Source organism: Xenopus laevis, chromosome 5S, assembly GCF_017654675.1.
Source record: "Xenopus laevis strain J_2021 chromosome 5S, Xenopus_laevis_v10.1, whole genome shotgun sequence".
Classification (NCBI taxonomy): domain Eukaryota; kingdom Metazoa; phylum Chordata; class Amphibia; order Anura; family Pipidae; genus Xenopus; species Xenopus laevis.
In genome coordinates, this window is record NC_054380.1 from 132079807 (window position 1) to 132096668 (window position 16862).

Sequence of the window (16862 nt, forward strand, 5' to 3'; positions counted from 1 at the left end):
TGAAGGATAAAAGACTGAAAAGACATCACAGAGATTTTGTTTAACTTCCATTTTAGTTTGATAAAATATAGCTTGGCTGCCTGCTTGAAAATCCATATTTTATTGACTATGAATGCATTGTGTATCGAGAACTTTATATTCTTCTGGTAGTGTGAGCTAACCCTCTGCGCACCTTAATGCTTATAAAACTGACCCTGTAACAACTTTTCACTGAGCCTTGAGCGCAAAGTATGTAGGTCATCTAGACTACGAGTCAAGGTATGCGGCATAATGCACAGCTCCTTCCAAAGCCGGCTACCAAATTTATATTTTCTGCCAGTGTTACTGCATGTTAGGGAACAATGTTATTCACTCACCATCTTTCTTTGCCCGTAGTCATTTTACAGATTGAGAAAGAGAGAAAAGGAAAAAGGATAAAGTGTCTCATAATTACATTTTGCAAACTGATTGACAATCCGCAGCAGGCAGTAAAATAATCAACCTCTAGATATATTTTTTCCTTCGCACATAAACAGCAATGCTTTCAATAAACTTCTAGCAAAACCATGTGACATTTGCTGTTACGTGTAATTCCCCATCATACAAGCCCAGCATTTAGAAATATGTCCTCCTGAAACAGTACTTCATCTTTTTTTTTTTTCATTTTTATTTCTCCTTCTTCTCTCTGCCTTCCCACAATCCTTCGATCAGCACCGTGGAGATAGAACAGCTCCTAATAAACATTATAATAACTTTATGACCTGCATCTTCCACTCTATTACCCCGTCGGTTTAGATATTTTTCTCAGTATAACCAACTTCCACATTGAAAATAAAATAGTTGTCTAGAAAGAATCCATGACTTTGACAGAGTGGAACAAGAGCAGGTTTTAGCTCCTGCAGACAAAAATTGCTATTTTAGAGCAATGCTTATTTGTATTGTATTGCTGCATTCTTGACTGGCTGCACCATTATATTCATTTAATGATCTAGAAAGGAAATCAAATGTTCCAGCGCCCCAAATTTCTAAATCAGAGAAAACACCAACATGCTGTGTGCAGTTAGATTTTTAATTTCATAAAATGTTGTTCTTCATGTATATAGGGAAATAACAAAACATCACCCAGTCTATCAGATGGAAACAAAGTCAATAACTTAGTGGCAAGTAATTTATTCATGCACATCAGAGAATATTAGATGACATGCAAGAGTGAAGCCTTCTTGGGTTGTTAGATTTAGCACAGTGGAATGCTAGGAGATACATTTGCAGAAGCTAAAATAAAATGTGGTTCTACCAGTTTTAATATGATAAAAATAAACGTCTCTGAGCTTGAATGAGAGAGGTCCAAGAAGATGGGTGCAGAGTGTAGAAGTGTTCAAAAAGTAAAGCAAATATGCCTATATCTTGGATTGACATACAGTAGTAGCAGGGTGGAACTTTTTGTAAGACAATGTGGATGAGATTAGGAACATTCTGATACGGTTAAAATTGATAGACATCATTCAACAAGTTGCTCAATGTTGACATGAAAGAGTTCATTTAATCTGGATATGTTACAAATGTTGGAGCACAGCCCCTTTGTGTGTTTTTTTTTTTTTGCAATTCCACCTTTTTCCCCTTCATAAATGATCCTTAAAATTTGCCATTAAAGCATGTCTTATTGAACAATCATAGGAATAAATAATGCCCTAAAGGGTTTTTCTTGGTTGTCTTTTAGGGTGGATTGCACCAGATCCCAACCAACAGAAATAGTCTTAATCCTGTTGCAGAACAATGATTATGTAAGGTAGATAATATGTACCATGCATCTACTTTATTTGTACCTCCATTGATGCCACACACATGCTGTGATATATTCATTAACCCCTCTAAGCGGTTATTGGCCAACAAGGATGTTGGAGGACCTGTCTTTTTTATACTTCACACACAATGCCATTACTAAAAGAACCTATTACGAATAAATGACACGAGCAAGCCAAAATGTTATGGCAAATGGTTTTGTCCATTAGAATTTACAGTCTACTTTATAACTTTATTATTGTACCAAAATCCTGGTAATTCATCTGGATTGGGATTGAGCCACGAGTAGTCAGCATGACATTTTATGATTAAGATGGACTGACAGCCGTAAGTATAATCGAATGGTACAAACTACAATATAATACACAAAAGCCATGAATATCCTGTAAATTATATCCTTATAAACGGTGAGTTCTGATGTCATCAGTTATAAACGGTGAGTTCTGATGTCATCAGTTATAAACGGTGAGTTCTGATGTCATTTCTGTCACATGACTCACTGAAACTTGTGTATTATAATAAATAAAGTACCCCCAGTTGCAAAATATGAGGATATTAGAAGTTACCTCGGAGTTTCCTGACCTTTATAAAAACACTATTAACAAATTAGGGGTTGGGGAGCACCATCCATCAAATACAAAGGAAGGGTGTGCAGGGTCAAATATTAATTAATATAAACAAAAAGAAGAAAGAAATGACCCATCCAATTGCACCACCCCATATAGATATTGCCAAACTCAAGTAAAGTAGTAAAGTAAAACTTAACTTTTAATGAACTATTAAAAATAGTCTAGAAAGCACCATTAAAAAGAAGGTAGAGGTAAGGAGGCTGATAGACTGAAACCCAGGGGGTTGGAGGGGTTTTACGAGTCAGAAGTAACGGTTGGTTCAAGAGAGCTGATGTATAAACAACCAGCACTTTGTTAACACTATCTATCTGTACGTACACCAGTAGTGCCCCGAGTGCAGCCACCCCTTCACCCACTTCAGGATCCCTCCCTTCAGGTGTGCGGGCGAATCACTGAGGATCCGATTAGCAAGCCTCAGTACATTTAAATCGTTCCAGAACTCAGTGTATTAGAGTATTGACTTCAATTAGCAAAACCACGGATCGTGTATTGAGCCAACCCCTTCACCCTCCAGAGTCCCCTCCCGATCCGATTACCCCCGTGATAATTCTTTGTCCCTATCAGACGCCTACCTAACCAAAGCTAAAAGTGCGCCTGACGCGCGTTTCACCCGCCAATTTGCGGGCTTTCTCAAAGGCCTTTCTCAAAGGCCTTCGGCCTCGTGTTTTTATATGGTCATGAAACTCCTCGGTAACTTATAATATCCTTATATTTTACAAAAGGGGGTACTTTATTCACTATATATGTTCTACTTGTTATTGTAGTGGCCTAATTATATTACTTTAGTCATCAACTGCTTTATATTGGTTTTTAGATAACAGCCACCAGGTACACAGTTATTTAAAAACAAACAAAATATGCATGAACTGTAGAACCATTTCTTTTATAGACATGAACTACAGTAAAAGTAAGATACTGTATTTATAGCACCGCCTTGGAAATTAAAATTTTCCATTCACCCAGATTATATCCTATCCCATCATTGACCGGTCCATGAGGTTCCACTTATTTCCCTTGATGTGAGTTATGTTGTTATTTCTACTGCTTAAATAACAGTTGTTTGTAATTATTTTAAAAATGGCCTTCTTGGGTCCAAAATGGCATCTTTATATTTATCTACATGGCGGAACACTTGATACAGCATTGATTAGAAAGAATCTTGGAAAGAATCTGATGCAGAATTACGTTTCCAGGATGAAAGGACGTTAAAGGGCCCAACCAAGATCAAGATACAGTAAGAGCATGTAACACAATGGAAGAAAATGTAGAATTAATGGACAATGGGGAAATTTTGCACTCATTTTTATTATTTAACAGAAAGTCAGAGAAGAAAATGTATAAATAGAGAAGCAAATGAATCAACAACAACTGGATAGGTTCACACAAAATAGGTAACAGTTCCATTTTTCCTCTAGTTTGAGTCACACATTTTCCAGAATTCAGTTAACGCTAATGTCCCCTCATCTCAATTTTCTTGCAAGTTGGGCATGTTTCCCCAGGGTTCCCCAAAATAACTCTAGTCATATTATACCACAATGAAACTGGGCTTGTTTTCATTTATCTAAACAGCAAAAATAATTTTGACTCATAGAATTTGTTATATGAAGCCCTGCACAGCAGAGCATTAGGGCGCTCATTAAAATAAAATGCTTTACGCAAAACACAAGATCCTGAACGAGCTTTTTGTCAGTAGAACGGGTTATATCTATGGATCTCTGTATTGGGAAAAGTGTAGCACTGCATTATTTATGCACCGACTTGAGCAATACGGCAAATATGCAGTTTTCTAAGCAACAAACACCTTTCATTCTAGATGATCTAAGATGGTAATTATGGCACATTTAAAGGCAAGTTAAATCCACAATTATACTGTACATCTACTGAGTGGTTTACAGTATCCAGCAGTCTGTTAATATTAATATTTTATACAGCATGTTTCTTCTCGTTGTCTCATCAGGCCAGCTCTAATTAACCTACAAACTCCTTGCAGGTAGTGTTGGGGCTAGCATATCCCTGCCACCTTATAAGGGAATTTGTAAGAGGAAATACATTAGGTTATGATCACTGACATATGGTCACCCATTCCGTTTTTTACAGTGAAAGCTGAGAAGATGTGGAATTGTCTCCCTGAATCAGTGGTACAGGCTGATACATTAGATAGGTATAAGAAGGGGTTGGATGGTGTTTAGCAAGTGAGGGAATACAGGGATATGGGAGATAGCTCATAGTACAAGTTGATCCAGGGACTGGTCCCATTGCATCTTGGAGTCAGGAAGGAATTTTTTCAAATATTTTTTTTTTGCCTTCCTCTGGATCAACTGTCAGTTAGGTTATATATAGACTTAAAAGGTTGAACTTGATGGACGGGTGTCTTTTTTCAACCTAACTTATTATGTTACTATGGTAACACTGTAGGAAGACTTATCAGAGCTCTAGAAAGGTTTCCCGATGCACCAGCTCTAGTGCACATGCAAAACTCTTGATGCTTCTTAATTGGTGTCAAGTGAAACACAAACATCACCTGCTTTCAAAGGTACATTAAAATTGACACACACACAAACCTATCATCTTAAAGGAAAACTATACCCCCCAAACAATGTAGGTCTCTATTAAAAGATACTGAGTAAAATAGCTCATGTGTAAAACCCTGCTTCATGTAAATGAACCATTATCATAATAATATAGTTTTTTAGTAGCATGTGCCATTGGGTAATCATAAATAGAAAATTGCCATTTTAAAAAATAAGGGCCGCCCCCTGAGATCGTAAGATTCACTGTGCACACATACAAACCACATGTAAGGTCACATGAGCCAATTAACAGACAGAGTTCTGCCTTTTGCTTCCTCACTTCTTCCTGTTACAGTTAGTGTTGTAGTATTTCTGGTCAGGTGATCTCTGAGGCAGCACAGATAGAGTCACGAAATGGTGGCTCAAGGCAAGAGATGTAAAAGGGCAATATTTATGTAAATATATATTCCAGTTTGGTAAGATTCGTTAATATGTCATTCAATTTGATATAAACTATCTGTTGCTTTAGTATTCATTTTGGGGGTATAGTTTTCCTTTAAGCTTCCTATTGTGTCCTATGTCTGATTATAATTTGCCAACCTTGCTTCCTGCCCTGATATATAGTGAATAAAGTACCCCCTCTTGTAAAATATAAGGATATTATTAGTTACCGAGGAGTTTCATGACCATATAAAAACACGAGGCAGAAGGCCGAGTGTTTTTATACAGGTCATGGAACTCCGAGGTAACTTCTAATATCCTCATATTTTACAACTGGGGGTACTTTATTTATTATAATACACAAATTTTAGTGAGTCGTGACAGAAATGACATCACTACTCACCGTTTATAACTGATGACATCACTACTCACCGTTTATAAGGATATAATTTACAGGATATTCATGGCTTTTGTGTATTATATATCTATAGACAAATCTCCTGCTTGATCCACTGTACTTCGCTGCTTAACCCCCAGGCTTCTCTCCACTGCTTTGCTTCCTGTTCCTGACCTCAGGCAAGCCTTCGGCTAGTGTGAGGTGCTTGTAGGTCTTCCATCCATATTTGTCTGGCTTCACACCCACAGCATGAGAATAAATACATTTAAACAACTCTAAAAGTTAAGTCAAAAAGATTCATAGAAGTTGTAAGGCTTTCCTGGTTGTTGGCTGCTCTCCATGTCCACTGGGCCAGGAGAGCAGCCCATCTGTGCTCATCTCCATTACTTCCACTGCCCTGGTTCTGTTGCATCACCCCAGCAATCTTATTGGTTTGGTGATGTCAGTCAGTTCACTCTGCCCTATTAAATTCCCATCCTCCTCGCAGCCAGTGCCTGAGCATTGGCCTTATTCTGATCACTATGTCTTGACCTTCGTTCATTTGCTCTGCTCTGGCTCTTATTCTTATTCATCTGCCCAAAAGCCATAATCCTGCACCCTAACTGTTCTTGTTCGGTTCCTGCTTCTATTCATGTTACTAGATCTGCCCTTGTTCACTTCTGCTCCTGGCTTGTTCCCTGATCCAATCCTGTCCTCTTCTCCATCCCAGTCCTGTCCTGTCTCTACGCCCACTCTGTCCTGTCTCTTGTTCTCCATCCGCTCAGTCCTGCTCTAGATTCTGAGTCTTTGTCCCCTCCATCCTGCTTCACTCTGTTCCAGTCTTGTTCATCACTTGCTCTGTACCTTTCCTGCCTAATCTGTATTCTTTGCCCATGTCACCCTGTTCTTCGACCTGTTCCCGCATGAACCCTTTTTGTCTGCTGCACAGTAGCTCCTCGTCTGAAAGAGTCATCTTCCCTTGAGGAAGCTAGGGTGAAGGACAGAAGGTAGAAATAGAACCTTGAGACAAATTAATACTCATTAATATGGCCATATCCTGGGAAATACTCAATTCATGTGGAAGGTCATATTCCATTGTTCCATTAGTTTGGGCTGGCTCTCTGAATCTACAGGAGCTGTGGCTCCTCTTCATTTCATCATACATCCCTTTCCCCATGGTACATAAGCAGGTTACATTTTTAAACTGGACACATCATCTGGGGGCAGATTCACTAAAGGGCGAATTGTTGACAGCAACCGATTCGAACACTTCGCTCCACTTTGCCAGGTGAAAATTCATTACCACTACGCTAATTCACTAAAATGATAAGTTGCGTCCTGGGTGCGAAATGCTGGCGACTTAAGCAAGTGTTACTTTGGCAGTGCAAGTGCTTCAAATTGAAATTATGCTAGTGATCACTTCTGCCTAGTGAAACTTCCTTAGTCCTCTTACTCTTTGGTTAATTTGAATAGGACAGGTACATTAAAGTCATATGGACATCTTTATTAGAGATGTTGGTGCAAATGCTTGAAGTGGCCACTTTTTATAACAAATGTCCAAGGAACCTGAATAAAGACAAAAGAGATCCTATAATGCCCTACACATGAGCCCACGCGAAAATGAATGTTCCATGGCCCTCAAATGTCTGGGGAAAAATGTTAACACCAAAAAGTTTAATAGTTAGGACTTTTGCAGGCAATACCTGAAAAAAAAAAAAGGAAATGTCGCCAGCGTTTTTACAACTTTAATGCATTTCCTGCAGACAGGATAGGATGGATGTAAGTGACATAAGATTGGGGAAGATCTAGCTTCATTTTCGTAGTTCGCCTGGTCTGAGGTGGCAAAGTCAACTCTAGCGAAAGAAGTAACGTTCATAAAATTCGCACTTTGCAGAGTAACAACAGTTCGCAAGAGTGAAAAGTCGCCTGCCAATATAGTGTGAATGAACATGAACTATGGTCCTGTTTACTAGCGAATTGTCGCCTACACCTGTTAGTAAATTGCCGATGTCCCTGAGGATGGGATTTCTGGCAAAATGTCTTCGCCTTTTAGTAAATCTGCCCCCTGGTCTCCAACAAGAACTCAGAATTTTTCGTAGAAACCAACCTCCATCCTGTCATTCATACCCACATTGTTGGTAGGTACAGTATGCTCAAAATTGGGACAGAATTACTTTACTCTCATATAATTTCTTCTCATGTAAAGTTCCATTGCTTATTGTTTGTACAGTACACAAATGAGCAAACCTGACTATTGTGACAACTTTACAAGGAAGCTGAATACAAAGTTGTATGCCAATCATTTAGGTTCTACTCTGTATCCTTCAGCTCCAACCTGTGTGTAGGCTTCAGTTAATCTGTTTATCTTCCTTCTACTGATCTACTGCCCTTAATGACTCTTATTTACCAGAGTTGTGTTCTCTACACTTCTAGACTGGAGGTATATGTTTAATAGCAATACAGTAATTGGCACTGGAGATGTCTGGACATGACCATGCATAGGGATGTGACTTTTCTAATTATTCGCTGTCTTATTGATTCTTTCTGGTTTAAGGGTCTTGACTTTTCTGCCTTATTGAGGATGAATTATGAGTTTTTTTTAATTCCTTCCGACTTTAAAGAACAAACTAGCTTCTCTGTGCTGTAAATTACAACAGGTTATTGGGATGAAGCAAATTTCCAAAAACGATAGACTATGGGGCAAATTCACTAACCTCTGAAAATTCGCCAGCGACGGCTTCGCTCACAGCGCAACGCCAGGCGTAGATTCGCCAGGACTACGATAATTCACTAAAATCCAAAGTTGCGTCCAGGGCGCTGAACGCTGGCGAAGTTGCACTAGCGTTACTGCACCAAGCAAAGAGAAGTTGCGCTAGCGTTGGCTAATTTGCATACGGTGGGAAGTTAAAGTACAATGGACGTATATGTTGCAGCAAATACATTACATTACACAAGTCCAGGGAACCTTAATAAAATAAAATAAAGTTGTAACATTTTATAATGTTCCATATGTTAGGAAATGTAGGGGGAAGCAGGTTACCCCCAAAAAAATTAAGCTCTTTTTCAGCCTATCACCCTGAAAAAAGGCAAAGACGCTAGTGTTTTTTGGGACTTGAGATGGCGAAGGCAAGTCTGGCGCAAGAGGCAACGTTCAGTAAAATCCGCATCTTAGTGAATTTGCATAGTTACGTCCATTCACCGGAGCGCAAATTCGCCAGGCGTTAGGGAGCGAAGTACCGCTAGATTCTATCTCCTTCGCTAGCGAACTTACGCCATCGACTGTTAGTAAATTGGTGAAGTACCGAAATTACGTCACACTGGCGAATTTTTGTCCGCGTTAGCCCTTTAGTAAATTTGCCCTTAAATCTGTGCAAATGTCCATGAAAATAATACAGGTTTATAAGCTGATGCAAATGGCCTCATACTTTAGGCAAACAAGGGAAAGTTGTGCTTAACACTAATTTTTAAAATCATTAGGCGGGGGTGCCAGTGGCGGAACTACCGGGGGAGCAGGGGGTGCGAGTGGCGCATATTCCCGGCCAGTTCCGGGTGTACGGAGGGGGGCGGGGGCCCAGCTACGCGTCCTGCGCCAGGGCCCGCCCCCCTCTAGTTACGTTTCTGGGGGGTGCAATGAGGCTTTGAACACAAAATACATACAGACAAATACAAGAGTCCTCTGCACTCAACCCATTATCAATATATTTAAGACAGAGACATTTTGTGCTACTGCTACTGAAAAATGCCTTACTCTTTAAACAAAACGGGGATTGTCAGTCCATATATTGCAATATATTTAAGCTGAACAACTACTAGTCAGGTGATCCCACTGGTGTCTAATAAAAGGGCAGCCAAGTTTGGGAGTTTTACTTTGAAAGCAGCAAGTAAGTTGCAGGTAAAACCTAGTCCCTTTGTAAAATGTATAATGAAGCAATAGAATTCTTAATGAATCAGATGAAAATTAAGCGTAGGACTGGCCAGATATGGGATGACTTTGACGTAGTTGTTCAGCTTAAATATATTGCAATATATGGACAAACAATCCCTGTTTTGTTTAAAGGGTAAGGCATTTTTCAGTACAAAATGTCTCTGTCTTAAATATATTGATAATGGGTTGAGTGCAGAGGAATCTTGTATTTGCTTTAGGCAACAGGTACTAAGTGTCTCCTAAAAATGTACCTTTAATATTATTGGTGTTGGATTATACCAGTGCAACAGTTATTTTGTGTTAAATTATTTAAAAAAAATCAAAATAAAAAATAATGTTGTTTGGTGTCAGTAAGTAAAAAATCTATAAATGTATTTTATTTTATTTGCAGCCGGGGAAAGGAGGATAAAGTTGAGTAGAAAATAATGGTCATGTTGCATGATATGTTTAACTGAGCGTTATTCATTTATTGTATCATAAAAATAGAATAGGGAAACAAATACATTTCTGGAAAGATAAGAAAGTGCTGTAAGCCAGGCGTCTATGTATGGATTTCTGGTTAGTGAGTTATATTATATGGGCCAACCAGTGCAGGGGAGTTGTGTTCAGACCTCAGTCATACATACAACCCCCCAAGGTCAACTTGCCCCAGTTCACAACAGCTGGAGAGCCGCTAGTAAAACATCTCAGATGTACAGCTAAGCTTTCTATTTCTCTGCCTATATTTCATTTGACGATATGGCCTATTTTTACGTTGTCTCCTAATTTTGGAGGCTTCACAGGGGCAAAGGTCATGAAGGTGTTGAGAGAATTAAAGTGAAAAAGGTTTTTTTTTCACATGCAGCAAAAATAATTACTTCATCTAGAGCACACTGCATACCACTTTGTACTACATTTATATCAGTAGGGGAAAAGGATGTGATATTTATGCAGGGCCGCCATCAGAAATCGCAAGGCCCCATACGAAAAGATTTCCTGGGCCCCCTGGGCTGCGCCCACCACAAGCCCCACCCCACAGGTCCACCCCCACCACACACTAAAAAAAAAAAAAACATTGGTGGCTATGGTTCCCACATGTTAGTAAAAAAATATTGGTGGTCAGGGCCCCCCCATTGAAAAAAACATTTGTAGTCAGGGCCCCCATTAAAAAATATTGGTGGCTAGGGCCCCCCATAAACGTCCATGTAAAAAAACTTGCATCCTCAGAAGTTTAAAAAAAATTTGGTGCCCAGGGCCCCACCACACAACAGGGACCACAAAGGGTTACCTTTAGGGGGGCCCTGCCATGTTACACTTACTTCATTAGTGGGGCCCACCTGCTGTCAGTGAGCTGCCAACTACAGAAGGGAGGAGGGGAGCACAGGTGGCTGCATCTTCTTCCACTGACAGCATTTTCTTCCCTTATTGGTCACAGAATTTCAAGTCCTGGTAAAGCTGCATGTTGATTGGATGAGCTGGAGGAGAAGTTCAAACCTCAGATATCCAATCCCTGAGCAGCTCAACCGGGACTTAAACTCAGTGACCAATAAGGGAAAGGAATGGACATAAGATACCTCCCCTTGTGCTCCCACCCTGCCTTCCCGAAGTCAGCAGCTCTCAGAAAACAGGGGGGCCGGCTAATCAAGAAAGTGCGACGTCGCCGGGCCCCCCTTACCTTGGGCCCCCTACAACTCTCCCCCCTGTCCGCCCCTGATGGCTGCCCTGTATTTATACAACACTGTCGATACAGGAGTTCTTTAAAGGGTCAGTTCCCACCTTGTTCAACATGAGCTGAATGAATATATATTTTTGTTATTTTATGAGCTTAAAAGGTCAAACAGGGAGATTGAAGCTACTCCATGTTGGCTCCTTGAGAGCAAGATAATTGTATTAACCATGCATAGATAATCTCTCTGCATAATGAGCTCCTGCTAACAAAACAGTCACAACAAAGTGTGATGGAAAATCTGATTATCTACCTTGCAAGGACCAAATATGGAGTAACTTAAATCTGCCTTGCTGAGCTCAAGAAATAAGAAAAATCATAATTACTAAACATACTTTTGACTATTGTTTTAATGTAACAATACTATGATTTTTGTTATTTCTTGAGCTAAAAAGGGAAAAAATGGAGATTGAAGCTACTCCATGTTTGCTCCTTGTGAGGGAGATCATTTTATTACCTGTGCACACATAATCTCTCATCATAATGGGCTCCTGCTAACAAAACAGTCACAACAATGTGTGATGGAAAATCGGATTATAGTCCTGGCAAGGACCAAATATGGAATAACTTAAATCTGCCTTGCTGATCTCAAGAAAAATCATAAATATTGCTTAACATACTTTATTTCTATTATTTTAATGTAAAAATGCAATGTTTTTGTTATTTCTTGAGCTAAAAATGGCAAAAAGGGAGACTGAAGCTACTCCATGTTTGCTCCTTGAGAGGGAAATCATTTTATGATCCGTGCACATATATAAGAAATAACTAAACTCATAGATTTTTCATCTCAAATACAGCCTTCACAAGCTCTCTTTATTAAACTCATGTTGAACAAGGGGGTTGTACTGCCTCTTTAACTAAATAACATCTGGCTACAAGGGTCCTCTACCGCCTTGCCAGTTAAATGTTACTGACTTGTTGAAGATTCTTCCTACGTCATCTTGCCTAGAGACTTCTCATTTGTCTCAGGCTGAGACAGGAACTATAAAGGTTTTACATTATATTTATATATAAAGTGATGGCACTCACAGGATTTGATGAGACAACAAATGGAGATAAATAAGAAAAAAGTTTATTGATCCAACGTTTCGGTCCCACACAATGACCTTTTTCAAGGAAACACAGTCCAGTAACAGAGTACACAATTTATAGCCAAAGAGAGGCTATGTGAAAAAAGAACCACACCCACATTGACATTGACATCATCAATGACAATACACTGTGGAGTTAAAAACACTTACTGGTTATAACAATGGGCCCTGAATGTTGCTACCCTTATGAAGGCCAACTCACACAACATGGGGGCCCCTAATTCGGGGTCTTTAAAGGGCCAACGGAAACTGGCAACAAAATGCCTGGCACAGTAGAGGTGGGCGAGCCTCTAGTGGGCATCAGACTGGGGCAATACACCCGCACTATACCCCTCCCCTAGGGGGTGGTAAAAGACCCGTGACCTGAAGTTAATAACTGTATCCATAACCATTTTCATGGCAGTGTGAACCCTCGGTGCCTGCATTTTAGGCCTACCGTGTAAAGGGGTAAATGCCAGTGTGGCCCCAACGGACCACCATACAATATAGGTTAGGTCAAGTAGGTCATAGAGCAACTGTGTTTGCCATCCGTCCCTGCCCACATACATGTGTACTACATAGTCCGAAATCTTCCCCATCCCCGCCAAGGGTGTGTATGGAGTGCCCTGTCCAACTTACAGCAACAGGAGCCACTTACATGTGTCCTAAACCAGAAAAGTGTAGAGACAGTGGTGTGGGTTGAACGGGCAGTGAAGCAAGCTATACAAAAGATGGGAGGTCCACCTCAGAACTTGTAAATAGCAATTATACAAAAACTATACAAAAAATATGCACACAATGGGATGCATTATAGTCCAACAATACAGATGGTAGTCCAGTTAAATTGGACTAGTAGTGTCCATAATTAGATTAAGCATCCAAGTGGTAATGACTCGTTGAGACCCCTAGGGGTTAAAGTGTCCAGTTTGAAAATCCATCACGACTCTCTGCGTAACAATGCACTGTCCCTGTCTCCACCTCTATTCAGAGGTGGCTGGTGGGAAGCCCGTGACCATGAGATAAGAAATGTCTAGCCACTGGTTGGGTGGCCTTACCATCCTTCATGGCTTTGCTAATGGCAGAGCAATGGTTACTGATCCTTTCTCTTAATGTGGTAGTGGTTTTCCCGACATAGTATAGTCCACATGGGCAAATGATTATATACACCACAAAGGTGGAAGTACAAGTTAATCTGTGTGTGATCTTCAATCTCTTACCCGTATAAGGATGAGGAAAGTCTGGCCCACTCAGTAAGCAACGACAGGTGGTGCAATCCGGGCACCTGTAGCATCCTAATTTCTTATGTGTGGCTAGCCAATCCTTGCGTGCGCCTATCGGTCCCTTGAAATCCGTCACCATTAAGATGTCCTTGAGGTTTTTGTTACGTCTGTACCCCATCATTGGGGTTGGTGCTTGAAAAAGAGACAAGGATTCGTCCATAGCGATCATGGGCCAATTTGACTTGAGTGTCTTAGAGAGAGTGTTGGCCGCAGACGTATATGTAGTGGTGAAGATCAATGGCACACCATCTTTAGGTTTAGTGTATTCTTTGTTTATATATATATATATATATATATAGATAGATAGATAGATAGATAGATAGATAGATAGATAGATAGATAGATAGAGATAGATATATATTATATATATACACAGTCATCTAGTAATTGGCGCACATAGCAATTTGCCTACTACATATATTCACCACTCAAAATGTCATGTCAAAGCACCCAAAGCAATGTCTGATGTCAGTGGGAAGAGGAACAGAAACTCATCATAACTCTGTTGCCTGAAATGATGTGAAACCTCACCACGGATGCCACTGTGTATCTTATATCAAGATGAAAGTTTCATGGTTTGTGGTGTTGTTTGTTTGCGTCTGAGTTTGTTTTTTATGTGTTTGGACATTGTATGACAGAATAAAACTTCTCAGGGGCCATCAACTATAGTTTTTATTCAAAAACCCTTGATTTTAATTAGGGAAGCTCCAAATCCAGGATTTGTTTCAGGATTCGGTCTTTTTCATCAGGATTTCTATTCTGCTGAATCCTTCTGTCTGGCTGAACCAAATTTAAATCCTAATTTGCATATGCAAATTAGGGGTAGAAAAGGAAATCACATGACTTTTCATCACAAAACAAGGAAGTAAAATTTATTTCCCACATTTTCCTTACCCTTGCCTAATTTGCATATGCAAATTAGTAATCGGTTCGGTTGTCAGCCAAATCTTTCACGAAAGATTCGGGGATTCGGCTGAATCCCAAATAGTGGATTTGGTGCATCCCTAATTTAAATAGCTAGATAAAAGAGGAAGAAAGGGGTGCAAAAAGACACCCCAAATTATATAAGCCCACAAATTTATATTACAGTGTTTTCATACTTCAATTTTTGTGGCTAGCACTTTTTTACTTGTCTCAAGAAAATGCAACTTTTTATAAAATAGTAAAAAATATTACTAAAATCTCTTTTGTGCTCTGAATGATACCAATCCAGTCTAAGTATTCTGCCGACGTTCAATAGCTATTGAATTGTCTGTTATATCACTTTTGTCAAATAGTTCAGCTTTTCCTAAAGCACAGGAAACAGAAATATTCCTTTTTCTTGTAGATCACAAAGTATCAGGTGCTACAAAATAGGGGTTTCATGTTTTCAAATGCACAGCTTTAGGCATCCTAATGGCGGTAAAATGAGAGATGAGTGAAACATTTGGACAAGTTTCACAATCCAAAAAATGTTCATGTTTGGCCACAAGTAAAATAATTAGCAAATAGTCTGAAAATGATCTTTAGGCGGTTTGTGCAAATGTTTAGCAAAATGCATCAAAAGGGGCCAAGATGTTACACACTGAGACACTGATACTGGCTAGTGCCAATGACTGTATTTCGGTGTTGATCATTGCAGCATTTATTATGATAGAAAACACGATGGTCCATGTGTGTGTAGATAAAACATAGTAGGGGTCATTTGCAAAGAGTGCTTATGAAGCAATTCTATATGGGATCTGCTTGCAAACTGTATCTTATTGCAGGTGGTAAGTACAGTAAGTACAATCCCAACATGTGCCACGCAAGTTACGGGATGGGTAGGGGAAGGCAGGGGAGACTCCTATGTGCCCCTTTCCACCCCATGTGAATACAACTTTTCTGAACACAAGCAGCAATGTATTCTTGGGGGAAGCCATGGGTCTATGTGCTCTGAAATGGAGTGGAGACACCTGCAGCAATGCATCTTACATGGAAGACAGGGTGCAAAGTGTCTATGAATAAACTTGAGGGCAATTTTTCCGCAAGGTTACGATGACATCCTGTCCTTCAACTCTGTGGTTCCGCTCACTCACCCTATCGAAGAAGGTTTAATAATTCAGAGGTATGGGTCAGGCCACGACCACCATGGACATGCAAAAATGCAGCTGCCTGACTATTAGCAGTGGAAAATAGAAGGCACTCCTCTGGAGAAAGTACAGAAAAGGCTTCGGGATCCATGATTAAGAAACGAAGCTTGGAAGTACATGGGTGGGTACGCTAAACCTGCAACTTTCAAGGACGTTGTGTTCAGAGGCTTCAAATGGGGTTTTGCTGCCTTTGTGGTAGCACTGGGTGTTGAATACGCCTTGAGAAAGAAGAAATCTGAAGGCCACCATTAGAAAGAACAAAAAGCTCTCACTAACTCTGTTTGAAGACCACCCTGTTCATATAATAATAACTTATAATCATATAAGTGTTGCTACTGAACTGTAAAGAAATAAATAAACTTGAGAAGCATGAAAAGCCTCAGGTCTTATTTTAATGGAGTTAATAATAATAATAATAATAATGACTTTGTGGTATCCTGAGCTGGAGAGCCAGGGAATGTATTTACATAGTAAGAAAGTTAGGTTGGAAAAAGACACACGCCCATCAAGTTCAACCTTTTATGTTTACATTAATTTTATTAAACCTTTATGGATCATATCCTGAGTCAGTCACTGACTAGATTGAGCTGAGCCATCAGTGCAGTTATAAAGTGAGCCTGGGAACTCAGACTCCTCTATTGTATACACTGAAGAAAATAACTTATTTAGCACATTTGCCTTTTCTGTATCTGTTACAACTATACTGGTACCATTATTTAATGGAGCAACACTCTCAAACACTCTATTTGGGTTGTTTGGTGACACCTGCAAGCTATTGGTTCAGGGCTTACACACCCGGACCACTGACTTTGACTGGTGAGTCCATTCACATGAATGGAGGGTTAATGCTTTAGCAACGGACTTGGGGTATTTGAAGCCTGAGTCACCTTGCAGTACCGGTGAGTCTCTCCATCTTTAAATACTCGTCTGTCTCTGCTCCTACAATCTTTGTGAACTGGCTGATACACCTAGCGTCTTGTATGTCTCTGTCTTTGCTTGTAATCCTGTTCATTGTTACTTTGGTATCCCAAAGGCC

The 16862-nt window shown here is 39.9% G+C and overlaps 1 pseudogene; it reads left to right on the forward strand.

The window, feature by feature from the left end:
- The first annotated feature begins 15808 nt into the window (after positions 1-15808).
- On the forward strand, positions 15809-16078 carry LOC108717605 (annotated as a pseudogene).
- Positions 16079-16862: the final 784 nt, after the last annotated feature.